Here is a 16,810-nt window from a genome sequence, read left to right as displayed (position 1 = left end):
AACCATTGTGGTATAATTATACCAGAGATTTTATTAGTCTATTGTGACGGTTTTCATGATATATTGCAACGGTTTTGTAATATATTGGAACAATTATCATTATCCTATTGCAATGGCTATTGCAATATATTGCAATGATTATTAGGGGCTGCTGTTATTATTTCTATGTCTATTGGAACGGTTATATTCTCTATTGCAACAATACCACAATTATCATTTTTGATATTTATGGAAGCAAAATGAGAAATATTTTCCTATGCAATGTAATTTCATACACCATAACTTTTATAAACCACGAAATAAAATTAAAATATCCAACTAGCTTTATCCATATACAAAAATAAAATATGAATACATTGTTTGGTCAACAATTCAAAAGTCAAAATAGATGAGTTTGCATATAAAAAATTCTAAACTAAAATATCTTTGAACATGCTAATAGAAAGTCTAACAACAATCAAAAAACTTTCAAGTAAGGTCTTCATCACTGCTTTCATCGGCAATTGTTGCACCTACAAAAGACAATCAAAAATAATTAAACAGATTTTTTAAAAATAATTGAATGACAAAGTAATTGAATGACAAATTTGATAACTCAGAAATTTTCTAACTCTCTAAATTTCTAGAATTTTCGGTAGAGTTTCCTTTGTAAATACGAATATCCCAAATTTTTTAACCTACTCAAAATATCATTATGTTATAAGAAGTCATAAGAAGTGAAGGTTCTTTTGATCATTTAGAATTGGAGTTGGTTTAGCAACAATATTGAACTTGCAGAGTATCGTTGGTCAGGAAACATTTTCATTCCAAGCAAATTTGTTATCACTTAATAATGTCCAGATTTATTTAATATTCATGGTACTAAATAGAACATGTTTATCTAACGTCCTAAACACTTTCCTATAATAAGAAATATGACAGAGTACCTATGCCATAATTGGGTAAAAGAATGAAAAAACAGTAGCAGCAGCAAGCAAGTGAAAGACGCAAAACATAGCACAACAGTGAAGTAGAAAAAGAAGGGAAAAAAACAGTAGCAACGAGTATGCACAGCTTTTTCGACAAAGAAAAAACAGTAAAAGAAGGAAAACAGCATGTATACGGTTAAAACCGGTCCTCGATCATGGAGATCGATCGTCGATGGCATCTCAGTCAAGCGGTATTTATATGGAGAGGTCAAACGAATTCCGAGATGGGGGCGTCGAGCGTCGGGGCGTACGAATCGACCGAGGCAACATCGACCGATACAGGTCCCGAACATCGATGCCCGAAAGTGATCACCAAGCTCGAAACCAAGGCCGAGGTTCCGATCCGACACCGAGCTCGAGTCAGTATCGTGCTCACAGACAAAAAGTTGTTACAACCGCACCAAAGGAGAGAATCTTGGCGGAAATTAAAGAGGAGACACACCATCATGGGTCCTCCACTAGTAATATTATTCTATTATGTTATTATAGATAAAGTAGTGATCCTTGGCTATAAAAGGCAAGATAGATTGTAATAGAAGGAATCTTCTCCAGGATATCAAGAATTCATGGTATTTATCTTTCTAAGCTCACTAAGTATCTTCGTTCATCATTTCTATTTCACATAACAAATACGTGTATTATTACATTCAGATCAAAGAAATCTACATATCATTAGAACCATATACAAATTCAACGATTATTTGATTTTTCGGGTAAACAAAGCAGCAGTAGCAACAAGCAAGTGAAAGATGCAAAAAAAAATAATAACAGTGAAGTATAGAAAAAGAAGGGAAAAAACAGCAGCCACGAGCCGCAACTCTGATTTCAATTGGACTGTAAATACAAACTTATAAGTTCATCGTAAAAGGTGCTTCCATGTCTTCTATCCATTGTCCCTTTCATTTTAAGTGAAAGCAGCACACGCATAATCGGACAAAAGTAAAAGAATGTGTTTATCAACAATATTACCGGAGAAAGAAAAAAATTGTGAGCACCTAATTTTTTATTATATTTAAATTTTTATCATTTTCTACTATGTAAATAGTTTTAGAAATTTAATATATATTTTTTAGCTTTGTAACACTTATATATATATATATATATATATATATATATATATATATATATATATATATATATATATATATATATATAAATTAATAATAATTTAAAAGATTAATTATTACTATTAGTATTATTTTTTTTCTTTATTTTAAAATAAAATAAATTTAAAAAACCGAAATTAAAAATTAAATATTTTTTAAAAAATTTCGGATGGGAGTTTAAAAAAACAAAATAGGAAAAGTAGAAATATAGAATTAAAAAATAAAAGTAAAAGTAGGTGGAAATATTTAATAAAAAGGTAAAAGAAAGTGAAAAATTAAAAACATAAAAGTATAAGAATGTAGAAATTTTAAAAAAATAAAAAGTAAAAGAAAGTTGTAATTAAAAAATAAAAGTAAAGGTAGCTGAAAATTTTAAAAAGAATAGTAAAAGAGAGTGGAAATTAAAAAAAAGAAAAGTAAAATAAGTGAAAGATAAAAAAAGAAACATAAAAAAAGTGAGAAATTAAAAAATAAAAGTAAAGGAAAGTGGTGAATTTTTTGTTTAAAAAAGAAGAAAAATGGGAAGTGAGAATTATTTTTAATTAAAAAAATAAAATAATAAAAAGAAATCTGAAAATATTCCGAAATTTTTTCTATAAATAGAAGAGAAATGCGAGGAGAAAAAAAAGAGGAGAGAAAGAAAAAAAGAGAGGGGAGGGATTTGGAGAGAAATATTTTTGCTTCTTCAACACTAAGGAAAATTCTATTCGTGTCATTCTTTCTTCGTCTTTCTATCGAAAAAACCAGCATCTTCACCACCACAAAGCACCAGCCCTTGACCACTTTTGAGTCATCTTTATCCTCAAAAAAACAAATCTCCAAAAATAGCCACCAAATCGTCAGTTTTGCAAGATCGATTGAGGTTGCAAGTTGAGATTTTCTGCTTGAGTTTTCCGCGGTCCGAAGGGTCCAGTTGAGAGCTATCCGATCATTGAATGGTTGTAATTTAAATCCACAATCATCAATACAAAGGTTTACTTCTCTTTCTATTTGAATGGTCACTATGCTTTAATTTAACTTTGAGTATGATATGATCGAGTTTGCATCTGAGTGTGCTAACATTAATTTGTTCTCATGTTGAGTATTTGTTAAGATTAATTTATTGTCCTTTTTGGTAGTTCATATGATTAATCTTATTGATGAATATGCATTAATTTATTACATTTCTTGTTTATTCAATGAAGTAATGACTTTCCATTTTAGCATGCTTTAGTTTTATTTTGATCTCCTATCTTAGTGACTAAATTAATTTTGCCCGTATCTATCTATTCCTACCATAAATTTAGTCTAGTTTAAAATATTAGTTAGCAGTAAAATTATAAAAGATTAGTCTGGGCCATGATTGGTGTAAGACTTTAATTGGACTTCCCCAACGTATTTATGGGCTAATTGTTTCCCAGGACCAAAAACAAATAAGCATTCTCAAACTAGCCAACTTTTTCATAATTAACTTACTTCATTTCCTCCACAACAATATCCATACCTCATGACCTTACAATAATCTCAAAATTAGTAATTGAATAATATTCGAACATCGTAGCTTGCTTTAGGCGTGATTAATAATAAATTATCGTGAATGTGGGTACGGTTTCCGTGGCATAGTCATGATACGTAAACCCCAATTCAAGTGCGTGTTTCACGTGACTTGACCATAACTTTAAATAATAATAAAAAATAAATATGTTGTAAACCGTTGGTGCGTTTCACGTGGCACGGTTTGCAATGTGTATCAAAACGACAAGTGTACGACATAATAGCTTGTTCAAATAAATTCCATAAATACTAAAAAGCGGTTTAAATACATAATTAAAAGCGGTCAAAGGTAAAATGCACTATAGGTTTAAAACAGGCAATAAATCAGATAATTAAAACGTAAAAAAAATCAGATAATTAGGTCAAGTATTGATTGTTAAGTAACCGTGCTAAAACCATGGAACTCGGGAGTACCTCACACCTTCTCACGGATTAACAGAATTCCTTACCCAATCTTCTGTGTTCGCGGACCATAAATAGTCAATTTTATCGATTTGAGATTTTAAAAGGAACCGGTGAATTGGGACATCATAATGATTATTCCAAGTGGCGACTCTGAATTAAATAAATAATCCCATTTCGAACAATGTCACTTTAATGGAAAAAACTCCCTATTCCCCCGGGAAAAAGGAGGTGTGGCAGCTCTGGCGACTCTGCTGGGGAACAAGAACCCAAAATCTCTTGTTCAGGGTTCAGAATTCGAGCTTAGATGACTTTTATACTTGGCTTTTGTTTATTATATGAGTTTGACGTATTTAAGCTTAATGTGCTAAATGCCGCTTTTTACCGCTTTGATATTTTGTGAACTGTATATAAACTATTACGAAAACCATTCTTCTCTCTGAGTCTTCTAAATCTTCTGGGAAGCGTGCACTTCGAGTGGCTTCTTTTCTGTTAGAGTCATACCCTAATTTTAGATCGAGGATCGGACAAGTTGCAAAGTCGGTGAAATAGGCAGAATGTCAAATAGGCAGTTAAAACACGTAAGCATGCTTCTCTAATCTAAGCTAAATAATTAAACGTATTAGTACAATATAATAAGGGAAAACGGTTTATGATTTAGAAAGGAAAGACGGGATTTTTGCAATAATAGCCCGTGTATGTACAATTTACATCAAACATCCTAAGGAAAAAATCCCCAACACAAGGTTAGGCAAACCACTTACCTTGAACCAAGCTCAATCAATCGGTCACAATGCCTTTTCCACGAATATTCGGCTCTGAATGGCCCAAATCTAAGCCAAAATCAATTACATATCATAAATACAACCATGATAGACTCATCTAATTAATGAAATCAACACTTTAACAATAATTTCGAAATTAACTCAAACATCGCCCGTGGAGCTCACGTCTCGGAATCAGGTAACAGTCACAAAATACGAACACCCATTAACTCACGAGTCTAACCATATAAAAATTTCTCAATCCGACCACAAATCCCCTTTCAAAACTCAAAATCTTTGTTGAAGAAGTTCTTCCAAAATTTTTCCAATTTCAACCCCAAAATCCGAAATTAAATGATGAAATCAACCATAGATTAGTGGAATATAACCATAAAGGAATTAGGAATCATTACCCAAAAACTTCCTCCGAAAATCTCTCCAAATTTCACCTTCTACCGAGCTCTCAATCAAATTTTTGTATTATGAACTCAACCCTCGTTTTTGAACCTTAAATTTCTACCCAGGTGCATTCTTCTTCACGAACACGACATCACGTTCGTGAACGCGATGAACAATCTTCCACTGGCCCAAAATTCCTCCTTCGCGAACGCGAGAAGACTCTCGCGAATGCGTACCTTCCACTGACGGACCCTTTGCGAACACGGGAACTTCTTCGCGAACGAGTAGGCTTAATGCCCGAAGATTCCTCTGCCCCGTTCCTCTACGCGAACGCGAGGACCATATCGCGAACGCATAGGCTTAAGGTACCACACCTTCTCGAATGCGGGAACAAAATCGCGAACGCGAAGAACAACTTAGATGCCTCTCCGAGATGCTCTACACGATTGCGAGGTACCTCTCGCGAATGCGATGAAGGATATTTCTGCAATAAAACACTAGGAATCTGCTACTTCTCTAAGTCCAAAAATGACCCGTTGAGCATCTGAAACACACTCGAGGCCCCCGTGACCTCGACCAAATATACCAACCAATCCTAAAATACCATATGAACTTAGTCGAGCTCTCAAATCACATCAAACAAAGCTAAAATCATGAATCACCCTCCAATTCAAACTTAAAGAACTTGAAACTTGCAAAATTCTACAACCGATGCTGAAACCTATCAAATCGCGTCCGATTGACCTCAAATAGTGAGCACAAGTCATAATCAACATTACAGACCTACTCCAACTTCCGGAATCGAAAAATGACCCTGATATAAAAAATTCCACTACAGGCCCAAAACTCCAAAAATTTAACTTTTGCCATTTCAAGGCTAAATGAGCTTCGGACCTCCAAAACACAATCCGAACACGCCCCTAAACCAAAATCACCTAACGGAGCTAACAGAACCGATGGAATTCCATTCTGGAGTCGTCTTCACACAGTTCCGACTACAGTCCAAATCCTAAGGCTTAAGCTCTTATTTAGGGACTAAGTGTCCCAAAACACTCCGAAACTCAAAACCAATCATCTCGGCAAGTCACAATAGCGGAAATAGATATAGGGAAAGCAGTTAATAGGGGTTCGGGGCTCTAACTCTCAAACCGACCGACCGGGTCGTTACATCCTCTCCCTCTTAAAACAATCATTCGTCCTCGAACGAGCATATAGACATACTTGAAGTGGTAAAAAGATGAGGATAATGGTAGCGTATATCTTGCTCAGTCTCCCAAGTTGCCTCATCGACCGGCTGTCCCCTCCAATGAACCTTCACGGAAGCAATGTTCTTTGATCTTAACTTTCTGACCTGCCTGTCTAAAATAGCCACTGGCTCCTCAACATAAGATAGATCATTGTCCAACTGGACCGAGCTGAAATCCAATGCATGAGTTGGATCACCGTGATACTTCCAGAGCATAGACACGTGGAATATCGGGTGAACTACTGCTAGGCTGTGAGGCAAGTCAAGCTCATAAGAAACCTCCTCAACGCGCCACAATATCTTAAAAGGACCAATGAACCTCGGGCTCAGCTTGCCCTTCTTCCCAAACCTCATGACGCCCATCACAGGCGATACCTGAAGCAAGACCCGCTCACCAACCATAAATGCCAAATCATGAACCTTCCGGTCCGCATAACTCTTCTGCTTGGACTGGGCCGTGTGAAGTCTCTCCTGAATCACCTTCATCTTATCCTGGGCATCCTGGACAAAGTCTATACCCAACAATCGGGTCTCGCCCAGTTCAAACCATCCCACTGGGAACCGGCACCGCCTACCGTACAAAGCCTCATACGGTGCCATCTGAATGCTGGATTGGTAACTGTTGTTGTAAGCAAACTCTGCAAGTGGCAAATATTGGTCCCATGACCCTCCGAACTCCATCACACAGGCACGGAGTATATGCTCAAGAATCTGAATCATGCGCTCGGACTGCCCGTCCGTCTGAGAGTGAAAGGCTGTGCTCAGCTCCACCCTAGTACCTAACTCCTGCTGTACGGCTCTCCAAACCCGTGTACCTCTATCTGAAATGATGGATACTGGAATACCATGAAGGTGGACAATCTCTCTGATATAAATCTCAGCCAACCTCTCAGAAGAATAAGTGGTTAACACTGGAATAAAATGAGCTGACTTGGTCAGTCGATCCACGATCACCCAAATAACATCGAACTTTCTCAAAGTCCGTGGAAGTCTAACTACAAAGTCCATGGTGATCCGCTCCCACTTCCACTCTGGGATCTCTAACCTCTAAAGTAATCCACCCGGCCTCTAGTGCTCATATTTGACCTGCTGACAGTTGAGACACTTGGCCACTAACCCAACTATATCGTTCTTCATCCTTCTCCACCAGTAGTGTTGTCTCAAATCCTGGTACATATTCGCGGCACCGAGATGAATGGAGTACCGCAAGCTGTGGGCCTCCTTAAGAATCAACTCCCGAAGCCCAGATATATTTGGCACACATATTCGGCCTTATATCCTCATCACACCGTCATCACTAATAGTCATATCTCTGGCATCACCTCGCCGAATCCTGTCCTAAAGAACTAAAAGATGAGGATCATCATACTGGCGCTCCATGATACGGTCATAAAGAGAAGACCGAGCAACCACACAAGCTAATACCCAGCTAGGCTCTAAAATATCCAATCTTACGAACTAGCTGGCTAAAGCCTGAACATCCAAGTCTAAGGGCCTCTCAGCTGCCGGAAGATATGCCAAACTCCCCAACCTCTCTGCCCGGCGACTCAAAGCATCGACCACCACATTGGCTTCCCAAGGTGGTACAAAATAGTGATATCATAATTCTTAAGCAGCTCCAACCACCTCCGCTGATGTAAGTTAAGATCTTTCTGCTTAAACAGATGCTGCAAACTCCGATGATCGGTGTAAATCTCATAAGGAACACCATACAAATATTGTCCCCATATATTCAAGGCATGAACAATAGCTGCTAACTCAAGGTCGTGGACAGGATAGTTCTTTTTGTGCACCTTCAGTTGTCTGGACGCGTAGGCAATCACCCTACCGTCCTGCATTAACACCGCACCGAGACCAATCTGCGATGCATCGCAATAGACAGTGTAGGACCCCGAACCTGTAGGCAATACTAATACTGGGGCTGTAGTCAAAGCTGCCTTGAGCTTCTGAAAGCTGTCCTCACACTCCTCGGTCCACCTAAACGGAGCACCTTTCTGGGTCAACCTAGTCATAGGTGCTGCAATGGATGAAAATCCCTCCACAAAGCGACGGTAATACCCCTCCAAACTAAGGAAACTGTGGATCTCCATAGCTGATGACTGTGTAGGCCAACTTTGCGCTGCCTCCACCTTCTTCGGATCTACCTTGATCCCATCACAAGACACTATGTGGCCCAAGAATGCCACTAAATCAAGCTAGAATTTATACTTAGAAAATTTTGCATACAACCTCTTTTCCCTTAAAGTCTGAAGCACGGTCCTCAGGTGCTGCTCATGATCTTCCCGAGACCGGGAATATATCGGGATGTCATCAATAAATACAATGACGAAGGAATCAAGATAAGGCTGGAACACACTGTGCATCAAATGCATAAAGACTGTTGGGGCATTGGTCATCCCAAATGACATGACAAGAAACTCATAGTGACCATATCTGGTTCTGAAAGCAGTCTTCGGGATATCCGGTTCTTGAATCTTCAACTGATGATAACCTGAACGCAAGTCAATCTTGGAAAACACCCTGGCACCCTGTAACTGAAAGATAAATCATCGATGCGAGGCAAAGGATACCTGTTCTTCACTGTAACCTTGTTCAACTGCCGGTAATCAATACAAATATGCATAGAACCACCCTTCTTCTTCACAAATAAGACCGGAGCACCCCAAGGTGATACACTGGGCCTGATGAAACCCTTATCAAGCAACTCCTGCACCTGCTCCTTCAACTCCTTTAACTCAGGAGGAGCCATACGGTAAGGAAGAATAGATATGGACTGCGTTCCCGGCAACAAATCATTGCCGAAATCAATATCTCTATCGGGCGGCATACGCGGAAGATCAGCGGGAAACATATCAGGGAAATCCCTCACTGCTGGAACTGACTCAACTGTAGGGGTATCAATACTGACATCTCTCACATAAGCCAAATACGCATCACACCCCTTCTCAACCATTCATTGAGCCTTAAGAAATGAAATGACCATGCGGGGAGTATACTCTAAGGTACCTCTCCACTTTAATCTCTACAAGCCTGGCATAGCCAGCATCACAGTCTTAGCGTGACAATCAAGAATAGCATAATGGGGTGACAACCAGTCCATGCCCAAGATAATATCAAAATCTACCATACTGAATAATAACAAATCAGCTCTGGTCTCAAAACCACTAAGAGCAATCAAACACGACCGATATCCATGGTCCACAATGAGAGAATCTCCCACGGAAGTAGATACATAAATAGGGAAACTCAAATAATCCCGAGATATCCCCAAATGTGGAGCAAAATAAGAAGACACATATGAATATGTAGAGCTTGGGTTAAATAATGCTGATGCATCCCTATGACAGATAGGGACGATACATGTGATGACTGAATCTAAAGCAACGACCTCCGAACGGGATGTAAGGATATAGTACCTGGCCTGGCCTCCCCCTCTAGGGCGACCTCGACCTCCCCGACCTCCACCTCGAGGTGGCTGAGGAGGTGGGGTGGCAGCTGGGGATGGAAGAATGGCCAGAGGACCTGGTGGAGCATGTGAAGGCTGATAAGTCTGTGGAGGTGCACCCTTCCTGGCTCTAGGGCAATCTCAAACCATGTGACGAGTGTCACCATACTCAAAACAACCCCTCGGAGGACGCGGCGGCTGAGACTGACTCGTACCTGGCCTGCTGGACTGGCCGGTAATAGCACTTCAAGTAGGAGGCATACTGGATACTGGCGGTGCATAATAGGGCTCCTGAGGTCTAGAAGGAGCTGGAATACCGCTGGCTGTTGGAAGAGATGAATCAACAGGGTGACTCACAAAACCCCTACCATTGTGTGCTGCTGGTGCACGAGCTCCTGAATAATGACCAGTCTCTCGAGACCTCTTGGCCTCTCTCTCCTCTATGTCCTGGGCGAACATGCCCTCCACTCTCCTGGCAATTCTCACCGCCTGCTAATAAGTGATGTCCATCTCCAACTCCCTGGCCATACTGGTCCAAATACTGGGGTGGAGTCCCTCAATGAAGCGACGAACCCTCTCTTTAACTATAGCAACCAGAGCCGGTGCATGGCGAGCTAACTCACTGAAATAGACTGCATACTCTGACACAGTCATAGCACCCTAACGTAGCTGCTCAAACTCTACGCACCAAGCATCCCTGAGGATCTGAGGAACATACTCACGTAAGAACATCTATGAAAACTGAGTCCAAGTGAGTGAGGCTGCCTCATCCAAACTACTTAGCTCATAGGCACTCCACCACTGATATGCCCATCCCCTCAGCTGGAAAGCGGTGAAAGAAATCCCACTCGTCTCCATAATGCCCATAGTGCGAAGAATACGATAACACTCCTCAAGAAAACCCATAGCATCATCTGAAGCTAGTCCACTTAAAGTAGGTTGGTGGTACTTCTTGTACCTCTCAGTCTGAGTTGCTCTGCCTCAGAAGCAGCTACCCTGGTCTCATGCTGAACCGGAGCCACTAGGGGCATAAGAATATACTCTGGGGCCTGATTAACCTTGACCTTCTGCTCAGGAGTGCGGGCTGCGAGAGTCTATGTACCTCCCCCGACCTGAGATGTAGCTGGAGCTATCAAAAATAGTCCAGCCTGAGCTAGAGTGCTGAACATGCTGATGAACTGAGCTAAAGTCTCCTGGAGGGCTGGAGTAGAAATAGGGATCTCCGGTGCTGGCCCTCCAGCTAGAGCTGCTGGGGACTCCTCTGACGCAGTTCTCGCAGGTGCTCGGGCAACACTGTGTGGTCATCCTCCACCTCAACCCCGGCCTCTGACGGCTCTGATAGGGGGCTCGGGTGCCTGATCGTCGGTCCTCCCGGTACGGGTCCTCACCATCTGTGAGAAAGAATAAAATAGAATTTTAGAATTTTTTTGATGTCAATAACTGGCACGACAAGGAGATCAAAGAAATATGATTGTTCTTAATAGTTACATAGCCTCCCGAAGATAAGTACGGACGTCTCCGCACCAATCCCCTAGACTCTAATAAACCGGTTTGTGAATCACGACACCTATGAACCTAGAGCTCTGATACCAACTTGTCATGACCCAATTTCCCCTCCGTGTGACGTCATAACGGAACCTAGTCTCTACAACTAGGTAAGCCTAATATTTTGCAGAATAATGAAATAAAAATATAAATTTAACCAACTATTCAAAAATACACAACAAATCCCAAAAACCTAGAACATCGTGAATTACAAACTACAGAAGGAAAGATCTACTATCTCTATACATCGGAGTCTAACAAGGAAAAATACAGAAGGTAATGGACATGTGAAAGAGTAGAAGGGGACTCCGAGGTCTGCGGACGCAGCAGATATACCTTGAAGTCTCAAAAACTATCCCGGCTCACTGATAGTGCGGCTGATAAGGTGCAACTAGATCTGCACATGAAAAAAAGCCATGTGCAGAGAGTAGCATGAGTACACCACAATGGTACCCAGCAAGTGCCAAGCCTAATCTCGATCGAGTAGTGACGAGGTCAGGTCAAGGCCCTACCGAAGTAAATATAATAAATTAAACAGTAAAAGATATAAATAAAATTTACAGTAACACAGTTAAAAAAATTCTCTAAAATTTAACAGTTAAAGGAGCCCTCGTCTCAAAATAAGGTAAACACAATGGGGAATCTCTCGGGATACCGTCCCGTAGTTCCGAATGAATATGCAGTACATGAGGATCACCCGGAATATGTCCGTAGTCCCAAAAGTAAATATGCGGTGCTAGGGGATCTCCCGGAATACGTCCGTAGTCCCAAAGTAAATATGCAATGCTGGGGGATCTCCCGAAATATGTCCGTAGTCCCAAAATAAATATGCAATACAGGGGTATCTCCCGGAATACGTCCGTAGTCCCAAAATAAATATGCAAGACAGTGGGATCTCCCGGAATACGTCCGTAGTCCCAATTTAAATATGCAACGCAAGATGAAATGGCAGGTAAGGCATCGAGTTATAAAGTTTATACATAACACATATAAGGAAAGTAGGGACTTAACTAAGCATGGCGCACAGAATGTCAAATAGGCAGTTAAAACACGTAAGCATGCTTCTCTAATCTAAGCTAAATAATTAAACGTATTAGTACAATTTAAAAAGGGAAAACAGTTTATGATTTAGAAAGGAAAGACGGGATTTTTGCAATAATAGCCCGTGTACGTACTCGTCACCTCACATACACGGCGCCCACACATCAATTTATATCAAACATCCTAAGGGAAAAGTCCCCAATACAAGGTTAGGCAAGCCACTTACCTCGAACCAAGCTAAATCAATCGGTCACAATGCCTTTCCCACGAATATCCGGCTCCGAATGGCCCAAATCTAGCCAAAAGCAATTACATATCATAAATACAACCATGATAGACTCATCTAATTAATGAAATCAACACTTTAACAAAAATTCCGAAATTAACTCAAAAATTGCCCGTGGGGCTCACGTCTCAGAATCAGGTAACAGTCACAAAATACGAACACCCATTCACTCACGAGTCTAACCATATAAAAATTTCTTAAATCCAACGAGAAATCTCCTTTCAAAGCTCGAAATCTTTGTTGAAGAAGTTCTTCCAAATTTTTCCTAATTTCATCCCCAAAATCCGATATTAAATGATGAAATCAACCATAGATTAGTAGAATATAACCATAAAGGAGTTAGGAATCATTACCCAAAAACATCCTCCGAAAATCTCTCCAAATTTTGCCTTCTACCGAGCTCTCAATCAAATTTTTGTGTTATGAACTCAACCCTCGATTTTGAACCTTAAATTCTGCCCAGGTGCATTCTTCTTCATGAACGTGACATCACGAACCCGAACGCGATGAACAATCTTCCACTGGCCCAAAATTCCTCCTTCGCGAATGCGAGGAGACTCTCGCGAATGCGTACCTTCCACTGACGGACCCTTTGTGAATGCGGGAACCTCTTCGCGAACGCGTAGGCTTAACGCCCGAAGCTTCCTCTGCCCCGTTCCTCTACGCGAACGCGAGGACCATATCGCGAACGCGTAGGCTTAAGGTCACACACCTTCGCGAATGTGGGAACAACATCGCTAATGTGAAGAACAACTTAGCTGCCTTTCCCAGATGCTCTATGCGATCGCGAGGCACCTCTCGCGAACGCGATGAAGGAGCTTTCTACAATAAACACCAGAAATCTACTACTTCTCTAAGTCCAAAAATGACCCGTTGAGGATCCGAAACACTCCCGAGGCCCCCGGGATGTCGACCAAACATACCAACAAATCCTAACACACCATACGAACTTAGTCGAGCTCTCAAATCACATCAAACAATGGTAAAATTACGAATCACCCTCCAATTCAAACTTAAAGAACTTGAAACTTCAAAATTCTACAACCGATGCCGAAACCTATCAAATCACGTCTGATTGACCTCAAATTTTCGCACAAATCATAATCAATATTACAGACCTACTCCAACTTCCAGAATCGTAAAACAACCCCGATATCAAATATTCCACTTCCGACCCAAAACTCCAAAATTTAACTTTCGCCATTTCAAGCTTAAATGAGCTACGGACCTCCAAAACACAGTTCGGACACGCCCTGAACCCAAAATCACCTAACGGAGCTAACAGAACAGACGAAATTCCATTCCAGAGTTGTCTTCACGTAGTTTTGACTACAGTCCAAATCCTAAGGCTTAAGCTCTCATTTAGGGACTAAGTGTCCCAAAATACCCCAAAACTCAAAACCAATCATCCCGGCAAGTCATAATAGCAGAAATAGATATGGGGAAAGCAGTTAATAGGGGTTCGAGACTCTAACTCTCAAAACAACCGGTCGGGTCGTTACAATTTTCTTGTGCGTCAAAACTTACCGAACTACGCAGGTCTGATTCTCACCGGATGTGAGATACGTAGGCAAACCTCATCGGTTCTGGCCCCAATTTTAAAGAATCCAAAAATATTTTTCTTTAATTCATTCTTTAGAAGTCTTTCTTCAGAAAATCCCAAATAAATAAAATTTTAAAATTAAAAATATTTTCGTTCTTTTTAGAAGTCTTTATTCGAAAAAGAAAATCAAATCTAAATCCAAAAACATATATTTTTTTATTTTTCTTTCCTCCTTTAGAAGTATTTCTCCGAAAAAATATAAATCTAATTTCAAGAAAAAAAACCTTTCTTCTTTAGAAGTCTTTGATTTCAAAAATTCTCAAAAAAAAAAACAAAAAAATCGAAATCCAAAAATATTTTATTTGTTCTTTATAAGTCTTTCTTTCGGATTTTTAAAAAAAAAAAGAAAAAGAAAAAATTTAAAATCCAAAAATAGGAGTTAGTTTATTTCCTTTATTCCTGATCTTTCCCCGAACTACGCAAGATCTTATTCTTGCAGCGTCATGATACGTTGGCAATCCCTATCGGATAAAGGAGTGACCAAAATAACAAAGAAAAACAAAGAGTGAAAAACAACTAAAAAAGAAAGAAAGAAAGAAAAAGTAAAAAAAAAATCCAAAAAGAGAATGCTTTGTCCAATTTGAAAACGAAAATCGCGAAAAATTTCCGTGAATATGCTGTCAAATGCCACGAGCAAGCCACCAGGGTAAAGCCTCCAATGGACGAAGCAGAATTGGTTACGGTTTTCCTACAGGCCCAAGAGGCAGACTACTTCCAGAACATGATGTCTGTTATGGGTAGACCATTCGCCGAGGCTATCAAAATTGGGGAGATGGTCGAATATGATTTTAAAACGGGCCAAATCTTGAGTCATGCTGCCTTTAAGGCCACATCACAGGCCGTTCAGAGTGGTTCAGAGGGTTTGATGAATAAAAAATGGAGAGATGGGGAATTTGATCCGGCACTAAAGGTCATTGCAGCCATTGCCGAGACAGAAGAAAAGCCGAAAAACGGTCGCCAAGCCTGAAAGTTCCCCATCATACGGGAGTTTCGGTAGCCAATCTTGCTATCCTTTCTGCATCCGGATTATCTCAGAGTGTGATCCGGATATTTTACTTTATTGTCTAACTTTCCGATGAAAACCCTTATATCTTTAAAATTCAAAAAAAAATCAAAATCAAAAAGAAAAAAAAATTAAATTAAATTAATATATCATTGTCCATGAATGTCTCTTCTTAATTTTGTCACTTCTTTTATTCCTTTTCAGTTCTGTTAAACAAAGATTTCAATATTTAACGACCCAAAATCCCGCCATAGGTGTCGTGATGGAACTTAGTCTCTAAGACTAAGTAAGTCGATTTTATAACAACTCAAGCCATTTTTTTTAAAATAGAAACTAACAGCGGAAATAATTACAATTTTAACAACCTCCCAAGACTCGTAATACTGAGTCACGAACTCTAACTGAATACATGAAGTGATCTCAATGATCGAATACTCAATACTGCTTCAATAATAAATAACAATACAATAATATGGAAAGACTCCAAGAAAACTATGACGACCAAGCAGATCTACCTTGAATCCTTGCGATCCCACTCAAACTCTGTTCGAGTTCGATATCTTCCTGGCTCTGCACAAAAATGTGCAAAAGTGTAGTATGAGTACTCCATGGTCGGTACCCAGTAAGTATCAAGACTAACTTCAGTGGAGTATAGACGAGGTGCAGTGAAGATACTCACTAGTCTAATAACCTGTGCAATATAGTATATAAAATAATAGGAAACCAATAACAATAATGGCAACACAAATCAATCAGTGATATGTATAGCAGGGCAACAAGAACACCATTAATATTACTCAACAAATAGTAAATACAAGTACACCCAATTAAATCAAGTCCTTCAAATAAATATCTTTCAAATATAATTCTTTCCATAAATCTCTTTCAAACATAATTTCCTCAAATAGGTATCTTTCAAATATAATTCTTTCAATAAATCTCTTCCAAATATAATTTCTTCCATAAATATTTTTCACATACAATTCCTTCAAATACTACTTTTTGAATAAAATCCTTTCAAATAAATATTTTGAATATAATTCTTTCAATTAAAAGTCACCATGTGACACCTCATTTCATAATCATAAAAATAAGGGTCTCAACCCTTTTCATATTTTCACGGCACTTCGTGCCCATAATTAAATCATCATATTTTTCCGGCACCTCGTACCCATTTTTCATATCATAACAACACGGACAATTCACGTGCCAATAATAAAACCATAATATTTTCCCCAGCACATCGTGCCCACATTTCATATCTCAACTGCACGAATAATTCACGTGCCAATATCATCATTATTTACTCACGGCACCTCGTGCCCACATTTGTTTTCATAATCCGCCTGGCAATAGCCACCAGCTCCTAATTTACACATAAATCAGATTATTATCAATTTAACAACAACAAGACAAATTGCACAAGGTATAAAAATAAACACAAGGAAAGTCACAACATCACATAAAAT

The 16,810-nt window shown here is 39.4% G+C and overlaps 1 long non-coding RNA gene across 1 annotated transcript in view; it reads right to left on the bottom strand.

The window, feature by feature from the left end:
- Nucleotides 1–300: 300 nt before the first annotated feature.
- LOC138909095 (uncharacterized) overlaps nt 301–16,810 on the bottom strand; it is a 45,207-nt gene continuing 28,697 nt past the window's right edge. The window contains exon 2 of the long non-coding RNA XR_011415613.1: nt 301–512. This is a non-coding gene — a long non-coding RNA (uncharacterized lncRNA). The remainder of the gene's footprint in view (nt 513–16,810) is intronic.

Source organism: Nicotiana tomentosiformis, chromosome 4 (genome assembly GCF_000390325.3).
Source record: "Nicotiana tomentosiformis chromosome 4, ASM39032v3, whole genome shotgun sequence".
In the NCBI taxonomy this organism is placed as follows: Eukaryota; Viridiplantae; Streptophyta; class Magnoliopsida; order Solanales; family Solanaceae; genus Nicotiana; species Nicotiana tomentosiformis.
Note: the sequence above shows the minus strand (reverse complement) of the source record. Positions and strands in the feature narration are given on the sequence as shown.